At 27.7% G+C, this 21,973-nt stretch overlaps 1 protein-coding gene across 11 annotated transcripts in view; it reads right to left on the minus strand.

Moving 5' to 3' along the window:
• Positions 1-21,973, minus strand: part of CASK (peripheral plasma membrane protein CASK) — a 235,986-nt gene that overhangs the window by 50,982 nt on the left and 163,031 nt on the right. The window lies entirely within an intron of this gene.

Here is a 21,973-nt window from a genome sequence, read left to right on the forward strand (position 1 = left end):
ATGGATGATACAATCTTTAATTTAAGAGGCTTTAGTTAGGTTATTCTGATCAAAGTGTATGGGTAGGTAAGTTTTCGAGACAAAAAGTTTTGATAGGGATAATTTTATAATTTTAGAATGATGGATAAATAGATTGACATACTTTTCTTCTCTTTTCGTATATTGTGATCTTTTTTTTTTTTTATTTTGTTATTAATTCGAAATTAGCGGATATTAAAACAATTTTAATCATTTTATTATAAAGGATTTTTCATCGTAACAGAACTTTAATTTAACTGTTTTTTAAATAGTTGGGTTTCATGAAACACATTGAAACTTTTGATAGTGTGTGTACATAGTAATTTAATTAAAATGCATTACTAATTTTGTCTAACCCAGCTGTAAACGCTTAGTAACTGGAAAAATAAAAAATCTCGCCAAACTGATGGATTTTAGTAGTTTCAGTGTTAATCAAACATGGAAACATGGCGAATCAATACACTTGTACCACGGTTTTTTTTACTACAGTTTTTTTTTTTTTTTATAAAAACCAATGTATGAAAACCAAAATTATATTTAGGGAAGGAAAATAGTCAAAAAATGATTTCTCTCGTATGTTGTATTTTGGAAAGATTGAAACCTTGTTTTGAAAAAAAGAAATGTTATGAAAATAGAGAAAAATAAAACTAAAAATTATGAACGAAAAAAATATTCAAAATTAATCGAATCAAAAAAAAATCTAATCAAAATGCTTTGAAATATTAAATGATACATTTACAAATATCTACAAAAATCATTATAAATTTTCATACAAATCATCAATAGGTAGAGGAATTAATTATTTGACAAAGAAACAAATGGGATATCAATAGATTCATTTTCTAACAAAGGAAAACGTTCAATTAGTTTCATTGCTTAATCTAATAAAATTATACGTGTGAAACAAATTAAATTAACTGAATCTTGGGCACCGGTTATTTATGAGAAAAACGTGATACGTCTGTTCAGGATCATACAGTTACTATTTCAAAAGAATAACGAGCAACTGGAAACACGATCTCTCTTTTAACGCCACTTCTTGTCGAACTTTTAATATCTCGTTCAGAGTTCATCAAGTTTATTCAACCAGACTGGCAATCTCAGCCAAGCATTATAAGCCACCGGCAGTCGCCACTTAACAAATACATTTGAGTATCGAACACGTGACTTACAGACGTCTTTTCATTATACTTTAATAAAATATAGTTAAGAATCGTTGTATATTGAGGGTTAATTATGCTGAAATTGCTTTCAGAATTCTGAAAGTAAAACTTTGTTATCTGTTGCATTACATTTTTCGTGAAATTTATAAAGATTAAAAAAAAATGTGAATGAAAGATTTGAATATATTGTAAAATTGATGATAATTAATACACACATGAAATTTTCTTAATTCTATTAACAGTCATTTTCAATTATGTTAAAGAAGATTAAATTTGAATATACAAATACTACTTTTAATACTACATCATTTGTTTCGAAATAACATTTTCAAAGATATCGTCTAAGAAAACTTACATTATTTACTTAATACTACGATATCACGTTACTTTCAATCCTACAATATCATAGATATTCTTTTTTGATCATATTTCTTTTCCTCTCTCTTTTCTTCTCTTTTTCTTTCTTTTTTTATATATATAAAATTCGTTATATTTGCGATCTATTTTTCATTCCCTTTGTCGCTCACAATATTTTGATTATTTATCAAAATCACGAAAATCATGAAAAACTATAGTGGCGCGAGAATAATAAATACCGCGCGAAAGCTTTAAAAAATTCTCGTGGCTCAATGTGAATCATTTATGATCCATTTCACGAGTTTCTTGAGCGCTTGAACGCTTGCTTGATCAAAATAACGCGATAAAAAATTACGTGGAAATGAACCGATAACGGATAATTATCCATGTGATTTTTAACAAGATCGAGCTCTAAAAACGGAGATCGTTTGGATTAGACAGATTAATTCGGCGTGATGATCTAAAAGAAGCAATTCAACCTATAAATAAGTAACAAAAATTATAATCGTACACCAAACGTGGAAAAATAGAAGCAAGTTTATAAAGTAAATCCGCTATGGTAAAAAAAAAAAAAAAAAAGAATGATATAGCAAGACTTTTTCTTTGATCTGAATATACCATTTAATTGAATGAAGATTTAATTATATTAAGAATATCGGACTTGGTCAAAGGAAAACAAATGTTCTGAATATATAGCTGTTTATGCCATCTCTGTTTTCCTCTTAAAATATATTTTATATGTCTATATCTTAATTTTTCTTTTCTTTTCGAATCCATTGTGTACTATGCGTATAAATAATTTTCTTTTTCTCTCTCACTGTGGAAAAATTGAGAAAATAACGAAAGAAGAAGTGATTCAAATATGTATATTGTTTATCTGAAATTGAGAATATTAATTGTCGATATTTTTGATTTTAACTGATAGTATTTTATTTCGAATTTTAATATGATGTTTTTACGAGAATTGGAAACATGTATTGTATTTCTATTAAATCATTATTTTTTTATCGTTTTTATCATTGTTACCTCTAATTATACGAAAAATTCGATTATTTTTAATAACAAAGCTTTAAACATTTAATTACATTGTTATTTTTGTGACTTCTGATTCATCAAACCAAAAAAATAACCATTGTTTATAACTTTATAATCGACTCTAAATTTCAAAAAACCGAAATTTTTTATAATCTTAATCGATAAAAGAGATAAGTATTTTCGATTTGAAAGATCAAATTTCGATTTATTCCTAACTCTTAGTCGTGCATTTGTTAAAGGAATAAGCACGAATCGATTATATAAACTTTAGATAAGTTCAGATAAGAGACGAATTAATCAACGATAAACGTTTTACGTTCCTTTAACCGAAGAATTCAACGAAAATTTCTAAAAAATTTGAAAATTTTTCCACGATATACACCTACATATAAAACTTGACAGGAATAACAAGCGGTTTTTCTCGGTAAACGTTTTCGAAACAATCTATTCTATTTCTAGTTTCTAAGAGTGGCGTTATACCTCGAATATTAACGTCTGTTTTCCGGTTTCCGTTAATATTTCGGAAACCGGGGAAAACAAATCACACTTTCCCGCGTGGAAACTGGGACAGGGATTATTGTTGCGACGTACCGAAATTCAGAGCGAAACTTTTGCCCGACTAAGAAAGGAAACTTTGCAAGACAGTGTCCAAGAGTTGAACTTACCCCTTTCGTACCCACGCGCCTACGAAAACGTGTAAACTATAATACCATCCTTTCAAACCATTTCCTCCTCTCTTTCCATTATTTTCCACTGAGATGTTTGTTGTATTTACAACGAGAAAAGAGTTAGAGATAACTTAAAAAGTTTTTAAAATGCGACGACCGTTTAAGAAGAAGAAGAAGAGAAAAAGAAAAGAGGAAGAAGAAGAAGCACAAGAGTGAGAAAATTGAAATAATAAACTGAAAGGAAGGTTAACTCGGCAAATATTTAAAGAACAATACAAGGCAAATTTGGCGAAAGTCGAGTTTTAATTATTTTAATTATTTAATTTCCTTGGGATTGGATTTTTGTCGACTTTCAAGGATTCGTGACGAAAATTACAAGGGTTCAGTCTCTTTAACCGTTTTAAATGGTTAAGTGAGAGAATTTCCATCAGCTTGGCGAAGCACTTTTCAAGTCCGATCACACTCTTCAGTTTTACTGCGAGGTATGAGAATGCCTCGAAGCTTGGATGACGCTCGATGTACCATTTTCTAGCATTCGAAACTGCGAGATATGGACACGGCATTACGATGTCGCCTCTGGCCTCGGCTCTCTGACCGGTACAACTTGCTAAAGAGAAACTTTACTTCTTCGTGGAAGTTCTATTGCTATTGTGGAGAACTGGAAAATCGCGAAAGATATTCCACGTCTTTCATTTGTCACGAGGGTTAAGGAGTTGCGCAATGTCTATTATTTGTCATACAGATACATAATGATTCGCACGTTCTTGAAGATTTATTTCTTGTTTAGAAAATTAATGGAGAGAGTGGTGAAAAGTAAGATATATAAGATTTTGTGGATTTTCGACACATTGAATATAGAGAAATTATAAAATGTTTTGACGATATAGAAAGAAAAGAAAATTGATTAAGCTCGGAAAGTAAGTTTATTTTTTTTTTATATGAAAATGTATGATTAGTTTTTAAGTTTTCAAAAGCTAAATGATTAATATCGATGAAGTTGAGACCAATCTGGCTTTTATGCAGTTCGATTACTTTCGAAGTAAAATATATATATATATGAAGTTTGGAAAATTCATAGCAAAATTCGGGAAAACGAATAAAGAGAAAAACATTTTATTTCATGATAGATGATTTAATGAATTTTGGTATTTATATATTTATCAATTTATTTGCAGAATATTATTTATCTGTTAAATTTATTAAACGAAATTTGCTTGGGGAATTTCGTTTGTTTAATTTTTATATATGCAAACACTATTATACGACAGAATTTATTATTATTACTTTATTATTATTTATTTTATTTTGAGAAAAGAATAATATGAATTCAATTGTGCGCAAAATGCCTCGAAAACTAATTGAAATTAAAAATTGAATAATTTAAATATTCAATTTCTTGAACAGATTTTGTAAAAATGAATAATAATGATGAAGCTTAAGAAACTGAAAAAGAATTTAATTTTTTTACTTATATTCATATATATATCATATGTTAAATGTAATATATTTTTCCAATAATTAAAAATATATCTACAGATTTAAAAACTATAAGCATCAACACTTAAATTTCAATATTTATTTATGATTTCATAATGAGGAATATATTGGAAAACTTGTAAAATATATTACATACAATAAGAGTATTCTACTTGAAAACTGATAACAGTTATTGATTGAATATGATGGATGAATTTCATTATTAATGATTGTATATATTACATGATTTTATATAAATTTGAAACTCTAGAATTCTATAATTCATTGGATATCTATACAAAGTCAAACATATTCAATTAATTATACAATTGAAATTAATAACACTTCCAGTAACTCTATTATTGATAAACAAGAATAGCTTGATATAATAATTAATAGAAATTATCAAGTTCAAATGTGTTTATTAAATAAACCTAATATATAACATTTGTAATATAATATAAAGTATCAAAATTCATTGTCCATTAAAAAACTCGAATTTCAATTTTCCCCCTATTTCATCCCTTTTTTAGTTACCTATAATTATAATATAATATTTACATTATCGACTGCAACTCAAATATCGAATATCAATCCATCAGATCTCTCTGATAAAAAATTATTCTCCGATAAAAAAATTTTCTCGTAATATTTCATCCCACGATTGAGGGTGGTACAACTTGTTTCACGGAGTTTCCTTTTTTTTTTCCTTCTTCTTCTTCTTCTTCTTCTTATTCTACCCTGCACAGTGCAATGAAATAATAATGATAATTCATGTTTCGTGCCACTACGAAATTTGTTAGCTTATTCCACTGTTTGTGTATGTTCCTCCACATCATGCGAGCTCGTATATTTCCAGTTCCTTCCTTCACCCCCCCTCCTCTCCCACCCCCATTCACGTCTATTCCACGTGTATACGTATGCAGCTACGTGCTTCGTCGAACTTGTACACTCCAATTGTATTTCCTTTCGTGCGAGCATGTGCGTGCATTTACGTACGTTGATCGACTAAGAGTTAAATATTTTCCATCATGCAATGAAACATTGACTTTTAACAAGTTTGTTTCTTGCGTTTAATTATACGTAGAGTAGCGTGTCACTGATCTTTCGTTTCGATATTGAATATATTTTGTATTATGATAATGCAACGTGTATTGTGACTTTTTATTGTGTCGCCATTGTTTAATAATTGGGCGATTAAATTGAAAAACGAGGACCGAGATTGAAATAGTTGTTGAGAAATTTTAAGAAATTTAGAAAGATATGGTAAATTAGTTATTGAAAATTATTAAAAAGATTTCATTTTTTGAAATCTGTGTTAAAGTAATTAACACGATGAATGGAATTGTATAATTTCTTTTTGAATAAATATGTTTTATGTTCCTGATAATAAAATAAATTAAATAATCTTCGATTCTCTTCGATGCAAAAAAAATTACATCTTAATTCAGATAATACTTCGATATTTCTAAAATTTTAATTTCTAAATATCTTTCTAACATCACGATTTTTATAAATTTAACAATTCCACAATATTTGTTTAATGCATGAATTAACTATTAGCATAAATATAAAATTGATTTAAAATCATCTTAATTGTAATAAGAATATTTTATATCTACAAATTTACGAACGAAACGAATAATGATTAAAAAAAAAAAAAACAGAAGAGGAAAAAAATGTTTGCATAGCTACAAAAACTTCCTTTTCACGAATGCCACTAAATTCAAACAATTACGTTACTCCCTCCGCAAGGACGTAAATGATGTCTAGAATTTTGCGTTATTACATGCTTTTTCCTTCCTTTTTCCTCTCCTCCTCTCTCTTTTTTTTTTTCCTTTCTTCCATCCAACGTAACGTTCGAAATTCCTCGTTTGTCGCGGTAAATTCACCACGAGCTATTTGCAGGCTCGATAGCTTGCACCCACGGTCGTTGTCGTTGCATGCACGAATTTCACGTTGCTGAAACCGAGTTCCATATTTTCAGAGAGCCACGCCACGCCCGTGTGCACGCGTACGTGCAAAAGTTAATCGGCCATGAATCAAATATGTTTTGCTAAAGAGAGTCTCTCCACGACGAGTTTGCCTCTTTACGCATCGCTACTACACTTGACCGTGCACTGGAGGCCGGCTATATGCGAGTTTTTCCACTTGCAACCACTGTCTGCTTTTAAGCGTCGTTACATTGTGCAAAATGTTAAATGTCGCTTTGTTGATAGACGCATTTGTAGAATGTAGAGAATATGGATAAATGAATGAATCGTTACTCTAATAGAAAATTTTGGTAATAATAGTTTTAAGAGTGGTTTGTTATCGTTGAAATTTTCACGAGTGAAAACGAAGTGGAAATTTGAAAATTCGGTATGGCTATGTTTTAAAGTGAACTAACATTGATTATTAAATGAAAAAGTGAAAATAAACGAAGAAACATGGATTTTTTTGAAAATATGCAATGTTGTAAAATAATATATTACAACAATTTGAAATAAACGAAGTGTAAATTGTTAATTAAGATAGTTTTATATCCTGAAATTGTATAATAATTTTAATATAAATTCTGAAAACATAATCTTATTCTTAAAAAAAGACATTTAAGTTTCTAAACAACTACAATAAAAATAAAATAAATACTGCAATTATAAAATTTCAAAATTCGTGTTTTTTTTGTTCAATTAATCAGTTTAAGAGTTTACCTTGTTTTCCTTGTAAGTAAATCTTGAATAAATCTTGAATAAATCATCAACAAGATAGGTTTATTTCTCAATTATCTCCGTTCTAAAATAACCGAACATAATGGCTACACAATATGCAATATCTTATCCGTGCAAAATATCATTTTTTATGTCGTATCATAAATCTTTAAGCGGCCATACAAGAAACTTTAATTATTACCTTTAAAATTAACGTCGTGCATAAGATTATGGAATTCATCATACAGATTGGACTCGTTAAATCTTGGTTTTATTCTTGGACATCATGTTAATGATTTAACAAAGATGTTATCCCAAAAATGATCCTTCTTAGTCTTTTTTTTTTTTTTTTTTGAAATATTCACGAGCTTCTATCATTATATAATTTATAAAGTTGAGCACGGAGCTCATTAGAATTTCTCGAGAAATCTTCCACGTTTAATTTAGCAACGATAAAAAATATATGGAGAATGCATCGTGAATACTAATAATGTACGATATACGTAAAACCAAATACGTAGAAGGAAAATATATTTCTTGGTTCTTCGAATGGCCACGTCGTTTGCGTGAGTTAACTACTTTTCGAGATAACATAAATTATTTTTATAATTTCACACGTTAAAGAAGTATTTTACACGAATGTTTCTGAATATCTATGAATTAATTAATTTCTTTTACAAGTATATGGTCAAATATCAATCTATGAATATTTCTTTTTATATTTGCATAAAAAGAATTTCACTGAATTGAAGAAAAAATTAAAGATCTTTAATAGAATATAATTTTTTAAAATTAATTCCACTTAAAAGTAATTAGATGATAGTGTTAAAATTTTAAAATAAACGAATCTTTATAGAATAATATAATTATATTTTATATTTATATGGGTAAATAATTTATGAATTTTTGTATTTATATTTGTATATGAAAAATCAATTTGAATGAATAAAAAAATAAAAAAAATTTAACAGAATATAATTTCTTATATATTTAATATTCATTTAATTGTATTTAAAAACGATCAAAGAGTGTCATCAACAAATATTACTAGCTACTAGAAATATAATAAATTTTACAATTTATGAAATATCCAATTAATTTTATAATTTTAAGAGATAATTCTATTTATAATAATCCGTATTTCCAATAATATCTCGACACAATTTGTTCAATTTTGTTGTTCCACGAAATAAAAATATTCACGCGAATCCCCGAATTTTTCAACCCTCTTCATTTGTTTTGTTATTTCTTCGCTCATTTGCATTTGAGATTAATGGTTGGTATTTTTATATGCATCCGAATCCCAGTAACGTGAAATTTAGCTCACTTTAAAATTCAATTCTGATATAAAATGAAATATATACGCGATGTTCCTTTTTCCCCTCTCTCTTTCTTTCTCCTTTTTTTAATTATATGCGCATACATATATGATTACCGCAATTTTTATCGATAAATATGTACCCCGATTTATATATGTCATCTGTACAAATTCATTTCGATGCAGATTTATATATCTTATAAATTTAAAAAGTAATTCATATTCGATATACATATATAACATGATTATTGAGAGGGATGGTATATAAAATTATTAGGATAAGCAGAGATCAGCTCGAATTTGTCATTTAAAATTTTAAATAAGATGCGGAATGAAATATTCTTCAAGGTTTTTATGCGTACCTATTACCTACGAGTACCGTGTCCGATATTTAGCGAAACGTCACTGCCATGCTTTTGCTTCCTCGATAACGTTGAATCTAGTTGATTTCCTTCGAAATTGAAATTTACCAATTTATCGTCTTATTGGATTGATATGTGGAATATGCAAGTTGTTGTGATTCAATACATATGATAAAAATTCAATATGAGAATATTATAACTAATGAAAGTTTGTTGTTTCCATATTTTTATTTGAAAAAAAATATTTGAAACTTACAAGAAGTTTTATAATATGTATTTTAAGGTTACTTTATTGTTTTTGAAAAAACGATAATATTGTAGGAATAGTTATGGTAGGAATATTTTCATGGAACAAGTTACGTCTTTAAAATGAAGATGAAAAACAGTGTATAAAGGACAATACCACAAAATGAGAAAGCAAATTGTTGAATATCTTTAACATTAATAACAAAATGAGAAAGCTTTGACTCTAAAATAACAATTCAACAATATAATTTTATTAAAATACAATCATGAATAATACGTGACTATTCTAAATAGTATATAAAAGAATATATGTAATATATTAAACAACGTGAGAAGAGAATAAAGAAATGTTTAAAATGCAAAGAATAATTCTTTAAACAATTATTATGAAACAAATATCTTTGTATTTATTGAGTTGAAACATATTTCAATTTTTAATAACATTTATAATTATATAATTTACATTAATCTTTATATCTTTATGTTTTAATGTTGTTTAAATAAAAATCCACAATTTTGTATATAATATATTTTCTAATGATCAGCATAATTGATTCTAAATTGCATATTTTCATTATATAATATTAAAATTATATTTCACGTGCAAAAATATATTAATACATCATTGAAATATAAATAAAATAAAATATAACTAAAACTTGCAATTAATTTTCAATTTGTTAAAAGATTTATTTAATTCCATAAAATTATTCCGAATAATAATAATTTTTTAATTTTATTTTCAAAGATATTATGCTCAAAGTTATCATATCATGTTCTCAATATAAATTACATAAAATTTAATTATTTTTCATATCGATAATACGATATTAACCGTGTAGTTCCTAGTTACACATGCAACATTTAACTGCAATGAATAGGTAAGTACTGTTAATATGAAATCCATATCGGTGCAAAGGTTTGGTCGGTAAACGTACACCCTTGATATCAAACGGGTAATCCTGAACCATGTATTTTCACGGAGGGCGTTCATTTCTCTTTTCTGTGGGGTAGCAGAATAGAGCTTCCACTGTTTACCGGCTGATGGCGCGGTGACTAATAGAAATTCCCTAGAATCTCTTTACCATCGAGTTTTCTCCTAGCACCATCTAGTTATACATTAGAAATAGTTATTTATCCATAATTTTTATAAGATTGATACTAAAATTTTTCTAATTTTTCGTAAATTATACTTTTTTAGATTCAATATGCCATGACATTATTACCATGATATTTAGTTATTTATGTTAATTGAATGGTATTATCTAGTAATAAAGTTAATAGTAAAAGAATGAAATTGAAAAGTTCTACAATTCTAAAATAATTAAGCATTAAAACTACTGCAAATGGAGTTTATTCGAATTATTTAATTATAAATCAAAAAAATCAATAAAATAATAATGTGATTTTTGTCTCGTAAAACATTCAGTTTCAATTAAAATCACATTTTTTATGAATGAATATTCAATGATGAATATTTTAAAATAAATATACAAAGTTGTCAATATTATAAACCATAGAAGAATAAATAAAAAAGAAAGAAAAGAAAAATAACCAATAAAGTTATTTATAACTTTTATAGGAAATTTTTTTCATTTTTTTAAAAGACAAAAATTTTGTAGATTTAAGAAGAGATCTTTTTCATTATCGAAATGATCTAAAAAAAGTTTATCTCATCTTCTAGTTTATCTCAAAGTAATGAATACTTTTTCTATTTTTTTAAAATTATATTTCTTCTTTTAAAAAAATATTAAAAATTTATAAAAATAGAATTGTTGAGAGAACTGTTAATCCTTTAAAAATTATTTTAAATTATATAATAAACGTAAAAATATTATTACTTCTATACTTCTAATAATTAGAAATTGCTCGTCGAATTTAATTTAGTGTGAACTATTTTAGAGAGGACTTTATTTTTAATAAACTCCCACGAAAGTGCAACTGAGTGTGACTTTTCATATGTATGAAAGTTTCTACGAGAGTTTATAAAAACGAGAATTCGAAGGACCAGTTTTATAAAGTTTATACGTGAAGTTAGTTAGGAAAACATTTAACAAATTACTCGATTTGATGTACATTTTTACCTCATTTTAGAGTAACAAAGTGAAATTTTATTTAAAGAGACAAAAGGTAACAATATAATTTTGAAATGACTTGTTTTCATAATCATTTAACAATTTTTATTATTATATTTTAAGATACTTATTTTAAAATATTTTAATAATTGATTTTTCAAAATTTTTTTATTTTAAAAAATGCAAGAGAAATTTAATCCAAATTAATAAACTCTTCTCGCTAAATTTTACAAGCAGAATTCTTTTGAGCATAAATAAAATAAAAAAAATACAGATTTCTGTTTCATAATTTTTACACTTTTGTTATATAATTTTTAGTCAAATATAATTATCGACTGATTTGTCATATTCATTTATAAAACTTTCATTATTAAATTTGTTATTATTCAGCAGAATTTATTTGAATGAAACTTATGATTTGTGAAATTTCACTGTTACGTAATATTTTTCCATTTTTGCAAAAGGATCCAGATTTAGTACATCATTTAAAATATATTTTATCTTGTATTACTATACATAACTTCTTTCTTATTATTTCGTACATCATATTATAAAACTTCCACGAATATCTCTCACAATATAAACTTCAATTTCCATTTTAATCGCCGACTACTTGCAAAACATCTTAAATATAATACGTACAATCTTGGACCGTACGAAAGAACAATTGGCAGTGGCAAGTTGAGAACCAGCGGTTTAAAGGAAGCGCAGGAACGATTATGTGGAACGACGACAATCAGAGGAAGGCTTGACAAACTAAATACGAGAAGGATGTAAGCACGGTAGGGACAACACGATTCCTCGCGTTTTATAATGCGACGTTTATTTCCATTCCTAGGGCGGTGAGAACGAAACGAGGTTGACGACGCACAATTTCTCTGAGACGCTGTTCTACCTCTTGTCAACGGGCCATTCAGTTAACTTTATTCGTTACACGAAATCGCGAGTACAAATTAAAATGCCAACGTTAGTTCCCTAAGATAAATAGATCCCCCTCTCGGGTTGAACAAAAATGCCGGCCTAGAAATGGCGTACGTGCGCTCGAGACACGTAATGATGAGATTGTGCCGATGTTGAAAATATTTATTTAATTATGAGTTCGTTCAGTGGTTCTTCTGTTTTTCAATATAATGAATTTTCAATGTTGTAAAATCAAAATTTAAAAAATTTTAATTCATATATTCAATTTCCTTTTTTTCTTTTTTCATGGAGTACTTATGGTATAAGTTTATCAATTAAGAACCATTGATTTATATCGATTCAGTTTTCCATAAATCCCACAGGTGTAAAAGTTTAAGAAGTGATTCATTATATAAATTGAAATAAAATATTTTTTTCTTTATTACTTTATATAATTTTTCTTATTGAATCCATAAAGAAATAATAAATATATTCAGATATGTTAAATACGACACGTGCTATAAAAAGTATAAAAAATATTACTATACTCAAATATAAAATAAACGATAAAATATGCAAAATTAATAATATTATCTTAAACAATTAATGCATGTGGATCTAATTCAAAGAAGGCAGTAAAGAATTCCAATGATATTCAACAAGACGCAGATTCAAGAAACAAAGCGTACTTCTACAATAATTTTTGAAGGAACGTATAATTCAACAATTTTCTAAATTGCAAAATTACAAGCTCCGGCTGTCGCGACATTCCTTCAGGTACACCGTGACCCAATTTGCTTTTCTCAGCGTGTCACCATAACTGTGCTCGTTGTAAGTGAAACCTTGACACGATCTCGAATGGATACCAAGAGTATCCTCTCGAATTTAAACATACACGGATATACCGAAAACACGGGAATGCTTTCATCAAAGAGCCGTATTGTATGCTCAATTTGTAACGTTAATTGAGAGCAACGATCATGACAAAGTTTGATAAGAATCGGTTTAAACTTTGGGAGAATATTCGATTTGTTTTGAGGAAACTTTATAAGAGATGGAATTGCATGGATTTGATAATGCTCATAATAAGTCGGTGGAAGCTGTAATGTGATGTAATGTGATGAAATATGATTGTGATGTAAGAATTTTTCGAAAGAATATTCGATTTGTTTGTTGAAAAATTTATTGTAAATTGTTATCTGGATTTTTCTATGCATTTCATAGCAAAGTATACGTATATATAAGAATATATATATGTATTGAAATTAGCGTATCTGATAATATTTGCATTTTGAAATATTCTTAAATTTTTAATTCTCAAAAAAACCATTTATTCGAACGAATTTATCCCATAATAATTCGACGTTCTATTGTACAATTATACTAGAAAAAAATGTGGATCTTATGATTGAAATTATATAAATTACAATTGTTAATTTTAATTTTAAAACAAATATAATTATGATTACTGATTAAATTCGAAATATTAAGACATCAACGAATCGTGAATTCTTCGAAAGAAAATTTTATCGTGGTATTTAGTGTAGCAGGGAAACGTGCACCAAAACAGAAGATGTTAATACGTAAGTGTACACTGTAATTAAAGAAATTAGAAGAGTACGAAGGTCGAGGACGTCTTGATTAGATGCACACGACTCGGTGCATGTAATTTGAAGCTCTTCATTTCCCTAAAATCTCATACCTTCGGCTACGTGCACATTTAAATAAAATTGTGTTCGTAAATTAAGTGCCGTGTCAGCGATTCGTGACATTTTCCCTCGGTACTCATTTACTCGCAACGGAGAAACGGCGAAAATTAATCGTAATGAAGCTTTATTAATATCAATTCATAAAAACCGAAGTGACGAATGAAGGAATTTTTTTTTTTTCTTTACCAATCGTAAATCATAAATACTATAAAAAAAATTTCCTCCTCGCAATATATAATTTTCTTTCATAATTTTAAATTAATCAATTTAATGGAATATTCAATTTTAAATATTAATTTAACTTTTATTTGTATCGAAAAAGAAAATCTATGAATATTTTAATACTGCTACAACTATTTCCTGTTAACAATTCTTTTTTCAAATATTTCTATATAATCAATTATTGATTAATAGTTATTAAATAAACTATTGGTATTTTTGAAAAAGTATATAATTTATGAGAAACAAATTAAAATGAAAATCAATTTATAAGAATGTTTAAAATTAATATAAAATGTAGCATATTCTTTCTATTATTCAATATAAGTGAAAGTTAAAACTTTTAATTTTAGACTTTGTAATTTATTATAATATTAAAAAAAACTATTACGTATTCAAATCCTTTACTTCCAATTACATGTAGTGTGACACGCAAATTTCCGCAAGGGAGAAGTAAACGTTCAGTTTGATTGTTCCGATGGGAATGATTATCTACCAACTTGCCACTCGAACGAACACTACACCTGAATTTCTGAATTAATTAAATTAACATTTTCGCCTTTGTGCGCGCATCACTTTAACGATCAACTTGAAAGAACTTTAGCACATGGCTGGCCTTTACAGCTTCCTCCTCTGAGAACGCATACGAGGATATGCGCGAAATTATCATTGGCGTAATTATACCGTTTCTTTCAACGAACCCATTTTATCACAGTTTTTTAAGATTCCAAAAAAAAGACGATCCTGAGACGAAGAAGTTTGAACGTCAGAGCAATTTATTTTATTTTACTATTCTCCTAGAAAAATGAATTTAACAAATGGAAAAGTTCATAATAAATTTATTAATATTCTATCTAATAATTATTTATTTAATATCATTAATATTCTGAAATAATTATTGTTACTACACGAATTTTATTTTTTTTTTTAAATTTGGTTTAGACATACTTTTGTACATCTAATTTTGCATTCGAAGAATTTCAAATAATAATGATTAAATAATAAACACGCTCGCTAATTCGATCAAATGACAAAGGTGCTCGCTAATCAAAGTACATTCATGTACTTTACATTCAACAGTATGACTTACAAATGACAATTTCATATTAATCCGCATTGTATCAATGTACCTATGTAAATGTAAGTCAGGGAAAACGGATCAGCTCGGATCGCCACAGCACAAATGTAATTAATCACTGAATTTTCATTACCGATTTTCGGATAGCTACGATGTAATTGTGCAGAAACGACGAACGAGCATATTTGACTTGGCACAAGTACGCGAAACAGTCAGATATAGGTAGGATTGCCCATCTATATCGTGCCATTAAACATGCTCTAATTAAAAGTTGGTACGTTCGTAATATTGTTACACAGGATATTAATATGAATTTGTAATTAGAAGCTAATTAAATGTGTATAAAAAGTCGATGTAATTCATTTATATAATTAATATTTCTTGATACTTTATCTGTTTAAATTATTTATTAATTTTTATTAACTGATTTCATAGAAAATGTTAATAATTTTCCGTTGTGTATAAATAAGTATTTTTTGTATATCATAATAAAAATTTTTATCAAAAATGTTCCAAATATTTTAAAATTAAAATATTGATAGTATCTTTTAAATATGTTCTCTTATCTGTTTAATTATTGCTCATAATATTAGTTATTTAATCGAATTAAATATTTTTTAAACGATTTTAAAATTTACAAAATAATGTAAATTCAATGAATTATCGTTTCGTGATTGATATCCTTCAACACAAGAATTATATGGCGATCTTACTCGTCTCCAGAGAGATGCATACTAAAATACAATTCTAGGAAATCCTCACCTAACCACCGCTTTCATATAAATGTATCCTTTGAGCTTCACTGTCCCTATAGGCCATTAAAACCTGCTGATGAAGCTTTACTGATGAGCTCACTATTAGTGCTGCACGAAATGCATTTCTCTTTTTGTTTTTTTTTTATTCGTTTCTTTAATTACAAAAATTATAATGATAAATAAATGTAAATGGCATTTGTTATGTAATCTTTTCTAAATAAGTATTTCATACCTATTTTATACCGATATATTTACATACATTTTTTTATTAATTAAAATTTATTAGGGATCTCCAGGAATTAATATTCTACAATGATATTTATGAGCATTTAGAATCAAGATTTCTCAACTATATAATTATCCTATAATTCTTTTTGCCAATTGACACTTCTTTTATTTAGAATTATTAAAATAAATAGAAAATATAAGAAATTAAACATTATAAAATAAAATAAAAATTAAATTCTTTGTTTCTTTTTTCAGAAAATTTCATTATTTTGTACTCGTTCTCTTTCGTGTAAAATGCGATATAAAAATCGAAAGAACATTCCCCGTAGTGCATTCGCGTGCAGAGTATATTTTGTTTTTATCGTTTCGCATCATTGCTATTGCTACTGGAATAAAAGTAAAGCGAAGTTGTTATCGAGACGTTGAAAGGAACAATTCACAGGGAATAAATAATGCATTGTAAATTTCACTGGCACTGCAACACCGGAAATTACCATCGTGTTACGAAAAAACATAGATATTTTGTTAACAATAAGAGATTGACCAACAATGGCAGCCGATAATCAATGATGGCACAAGTATGATATAAAATGATATTATTGTTGAAAAAATAAAATTAAAACCGTGATGATTTATATAGTAATTTTTTAATGTGTGTAGAATAATTTTTTTACTTGTAAAAATATATAAAATAATATCAAGGAAATATCAAAAAATTAAATAATATAATTTCTATATTAAATTATAAGAAAATGATACTTGTGAGCATTTGAAATTATGAAAAATTTACTGTCAAATATAAGCACAATTTAAATAATATAAACGAAATGATAACTGGAAAACATGGAAATTGGAAGATTGAAATCTCGTTGGAAAATATACTACAATATACTATTAACCAATATTCGCTACGCCAAAGCAAGTAGAAATAATACGCAATGTTCAGACACCATTCAAATCGAAATATTTAACCAGATATAAAAATGACAAATTTTAATAATTATTTTATTTCTCGTAATTTCGTTTGAAAAAAATACTGCACAACATATCTTCAATATAATTTTCATAATTGTCATAAAAATTCAATCAATTTAAATATGACTCAAATCCAAAATTCTACTATTAAACATTTTAAATTAATAAAGTAGTTAACGCAACTAATTGGTTAGACATTAGAGTTACAATTAGAAAATTTGACAAATTTGAAACTTGCAATGTATTCGTAAAAGGAAAATCCGACGTTACGTCACAGCATAGCACGAAAAGTTTTAGGCCAGAATCGAAGCGCGACACGTGGATTCCATTAGCCAGGAAAGGGTTAAGGAAGCATTGTTAACGTGCCATTAACCGTGTCGTAAAGCATTCGGTGCCGGCGAAATGACGCTCGGCCAACATGAAATATTTAATTGGTCCTTTCGAGGTCACAGGACCGAAACGGGCTACCGAGTCAATTCGTAGGCTCTTTGATATAGCGTTGCGATGAAATAGGTCAGCTGGCTCTGGTCTTGCCATCCGGCTAACAAAGGCATAGCGACCAGTGTGATTTCTGTCGTTTCGTGGCGAGTTCTGTGCAAACGTTTACGAACGCATTCTCGTTAACCGATTCTCTCTTTCTCTCTCTCTTGTTGCCTCGTCTTTGCTTTAACCTTTTTTTTTTCTTTTTTTTCTTCTCTCTTTTTTTTTTTTTTTTTTAGAGATGCAGAGGCACCCTCTTTGTGATCGAACGCTAACGAATTCGTATTACAATCGCAAACTTCGATTTGCTCGTCTTTTGTTTTATTCTTGCACGATGATTATATTCGAAAATAGTAAAAATAACAAATGGAAAGAAAAAAGAAAAGAAATTAAATTACAAAGAATACGTTTGCAACGTTAAAATTGAAAATTTTGAAGAAAATAAATGAAATACTTGTAAGGTTTTATATTTTTGTGAAACAGGAACGGTGCAACAACAATTTTGTCATCAATTATTTGTTTTATCTTACTTTCTAAATTAATTCTCAAAATTTGACAATTCGTTGTCTGAAGATGACAGCTTGTGAAGAATGGTCCTAAGTTTCGAAATATCAAAAGGGGATAACCTAACCTAATTTTAACACGGATGGATTCCAAGATCATAATATATGAGTTTCTAAATTTTTTTTAAATATGATCTAATAAAAGAGATTTCTATTTAATATTTTATTATAATTAATATTTTAAATTTTAAAATTTTTTAAATTTATATATCTTACTATTTTATATAAAAAATTTTAATTGCAGTATACCAGTAATTAATTTATCAACGAAATCTATCTAAAAAAATCGTTTACAAAACATGTGTGTATAATAATTAATGGAATTTAAATTGATAATCGATAAAATCACAATTTTTTAATATAATAACTACACATAAAATTTAAAATTATTTGTTATAATACTTTTTTTACGCGAGATTCATACATCTTTCAATTAAATTATTTCATAAATATTCATCAAATATTTTAATGAATTCATTTCAATGAAATTATGTACAGCATATTATTTAATATCATTACTATGAATATTGAATTTATAATCTCTAAACTAAACTCACTTGAAAATCACGATATAATGATACAATGTATAAAAGGGATGATGTCTCACGATATATCAATTCTAACGATATATGTAAATGTAATGTTTATAATAGAGAATTAATCAAAAATTTATGTGATTATACAAAATTTCAAATCCTCGTTATCTTGTACAAATTAGCATAGATTCTAATCCTGTCTAATTTTCAAATTTATCTCATTGCCAAGTATAATAATTGCATCACACGATTCAATGATTTCCAAATCCGTTGTTCCGTGAAAATTTTATACGAACTAGGAATAAAGACATTCCAAGCTCCTTTCAATTTCCGTGCAGAAATCAGATACGTATTTCATCCTCTTGAACTAATCCGCGATTCGACTTATAACTTCGAGAAATTTATTCCGAGCTTTCATTGTTTTACTTGAGAATTAGAAGAAAAAAAAAAAAACTTATAAAATTCGAAAGTTAAATTTTCTTAATAAAGAACTTCTTTTTCTTTATTAAGATATAAATTAAAATCGACAGAAATTCCAACATATAAATATTATTATTGATAGTAACATTTTCTATTAATTCTGTAATTTATATTAATAAGATTAGAACGTTAAGAAACATTTAATTTTCTTTTATAATTTGTAATTTTAATTTTTTTGAAAATGCACCAAATTTGAAATTTTGAAATATTCTTTTCATAACAAAGAGATTTTTTTTTTTAAAGATCGAGCTATGTTGTTAAAATGAAAGGGTTGTGACGTTGTTCAATAATCAGAGAAATAGCCTTGGCCAACCAATCGATTTTGGATAGACCGTACTAGTTACGATTTAATCCCTTTCATACAATTTCGAAATTTTTTAAAATCTTAACATGCACATATATAACAATGAAATAAATAATATAACATATACACACACGCTCTTTACTTCATGTATTATCAAAATTAAACATTAATTGTTAAAAGAATAAGCTGCATCGATTATTGCATTAAAAAGTACATGTACAGCTCTAAATATGGAAATAAGAAATCAAAGAGATTAAAATGACCTATATTTCTTTAGAAAATATTTTCAAAATCTTTACTTCTATTATAATTTATGAGAATAAATAATCTCGTAAATCGTCCATAATAAATCATCTAAAGTAACTAAAAATTCTGAATACTATTACTAACATCCTATATACAAGTAAATACATAACTCATCTACGAAAACAAAATTACACTTCTTGCGGATAAAAACTCCCAGATAAATTCTTTAATCATCCCATTACCCTTCCATTTCATTTGTTTCGAAAATTATCATCATATCAAAAAGTATTATCAATTAACAATTAACCTTCAGTAAACATAAACAGTGAACCAACTCCACACACACATATAATTCACCTACCTAAACAAATTTACTACACTTTTCGCTTAATAAAACTACTACCCCCAGATAAATTCCTTAATTATCCCTTAGTTATAAACTCCTTCCATTCCATTCATTCGTTTCAAAAAATCGTCGTAATTACCCCCCTGGGGGAGGGTGCAAAGCGCAAACGGCGCATAATTTATACCGAATCCCAGCCACTGTTATTTACACTTCACGAGATCGCATCTCGACCATCATCTTTCCACCTCTCTCTCTTTCTTTTTTTTTTTTTTTTTTTTCCCTCAAAAAAGATCGCGATTACATTTGCAATTCACTCAGCGTTGTAGGGTGGTGGCAGATTGATAATTGATGACACGAATTCCGGTTGAAAGTAGGGCGGACAAAGTGAGCGGGATAATTGAAGAACGGCGAAAAACTTTCCGAGAAAGATATAAAATTCGGCCGTAAGATTAATCCGTTAAAAGCACCGTGAACCAGGCTTGATCTCCACCACTTGCGGCGAGAAGTAAGTTCGGCTTTGTGCCAGAAAATGCACAGGGAAACGCTAGTTGTTCCCTCCCGAAAACTTGGATGCGGGCTTCTCCCCCCTCCGTCCTCGATCGCCATTTCCTCCTCCCTTTGACCTCCGCCAACCCTCGATCCCCGGTTCAAACATCTCCTCTCAACTTTTCCTGTATTTCACTGATCTAGGAAACATTCGCGGTTTTCCAGACTGAATACCACTTTAGAGAATCTGTAGGAATTCGCGTGAGCGTAATGAGATTTTAGACCATCGATCTAATATTTTACTCTCTAGCTTTTCGTGTTTGGCGAACAGCTTTGAAATAACATTTGAATTAAACTCACTCGTGGTTCTCGCGACGAGAATATTATATAGCCGAGGAAAATTTTTTAATTTGTTTAGTTTTTTAGACGAAAAGGGAGGATATGTATTTCTTTTTTATTAAATTTTTATTGATGGTTATTATTGTGTTAGATGAAATACGATCTTTGAGAAAGTGACTTCTATTGGGTTTTAATTATTTAATTCAATTCAAGATAAGTGATTGACTGTATAATCAGATTATTTTATGTGATCAAGAGTGATTTTCATATAAATTAATTCATGTATTACAATGTTATTCGTTAAACAAAATAATATTTCAATTTTGTTAAAAGAGACAAACTATGAATACTTATGCATTTATGCAAAATTTGAATGAACGAAAATCTACAGAATATAACATATAACATGCAAAAAGATATTTAAAATATATTATGTTGAAAATCAATTCAAGATTTAAGTAACTATTTCTTTAATCACTTACTTTTATGTATTTATGTATTTATTATCTAAACAATCAATATAACAAAATTATAAATTAATCATAATTATATCATTAATAAAAATTTAAAAAAAAACAAATACCTTAAATCAAATACAAGTCAAATAAATTAAATTCCTGTAATTTCACAAAAGCTTCACATTTCGAAATGTAAATTTTAAAATACCTTCGTCATGCCTTGCTCTGACGTTGCAGCATATGCTTAGCAAACGTGCTTAATTATACTCATCGTGTATCAATGAAATATCGGTTCCGACAATTACAGATTTTAACTTAAACCATGATAAATTTTCAAGGAAAGTTTCAGAGGGGGCTGATCATTCATTTGCTCAAGTATTTCGGGCAGTTATTAAGAGGATATATTATACAATAAATTATTCACCCGGTCGAGTTAAACTGCGACTGTTGAGAAAAGCACTCG

The sequence above is a fragment of the Apis florea genome, unplaced genomic scaffold (assembly GCF_048593485.1).
Source record: "Apis florea isolate Af1SG1 unplaced genomic scaffold, ASM4859348v1 contig_1603_pilon, whole genome shotgun sequence".
Classification (NCBI taxonomy): Eukaryota; Metazoa; Arthropoda; class Insecta; order Hymenoptera; family Apidae; genus Apis; species Apis florea.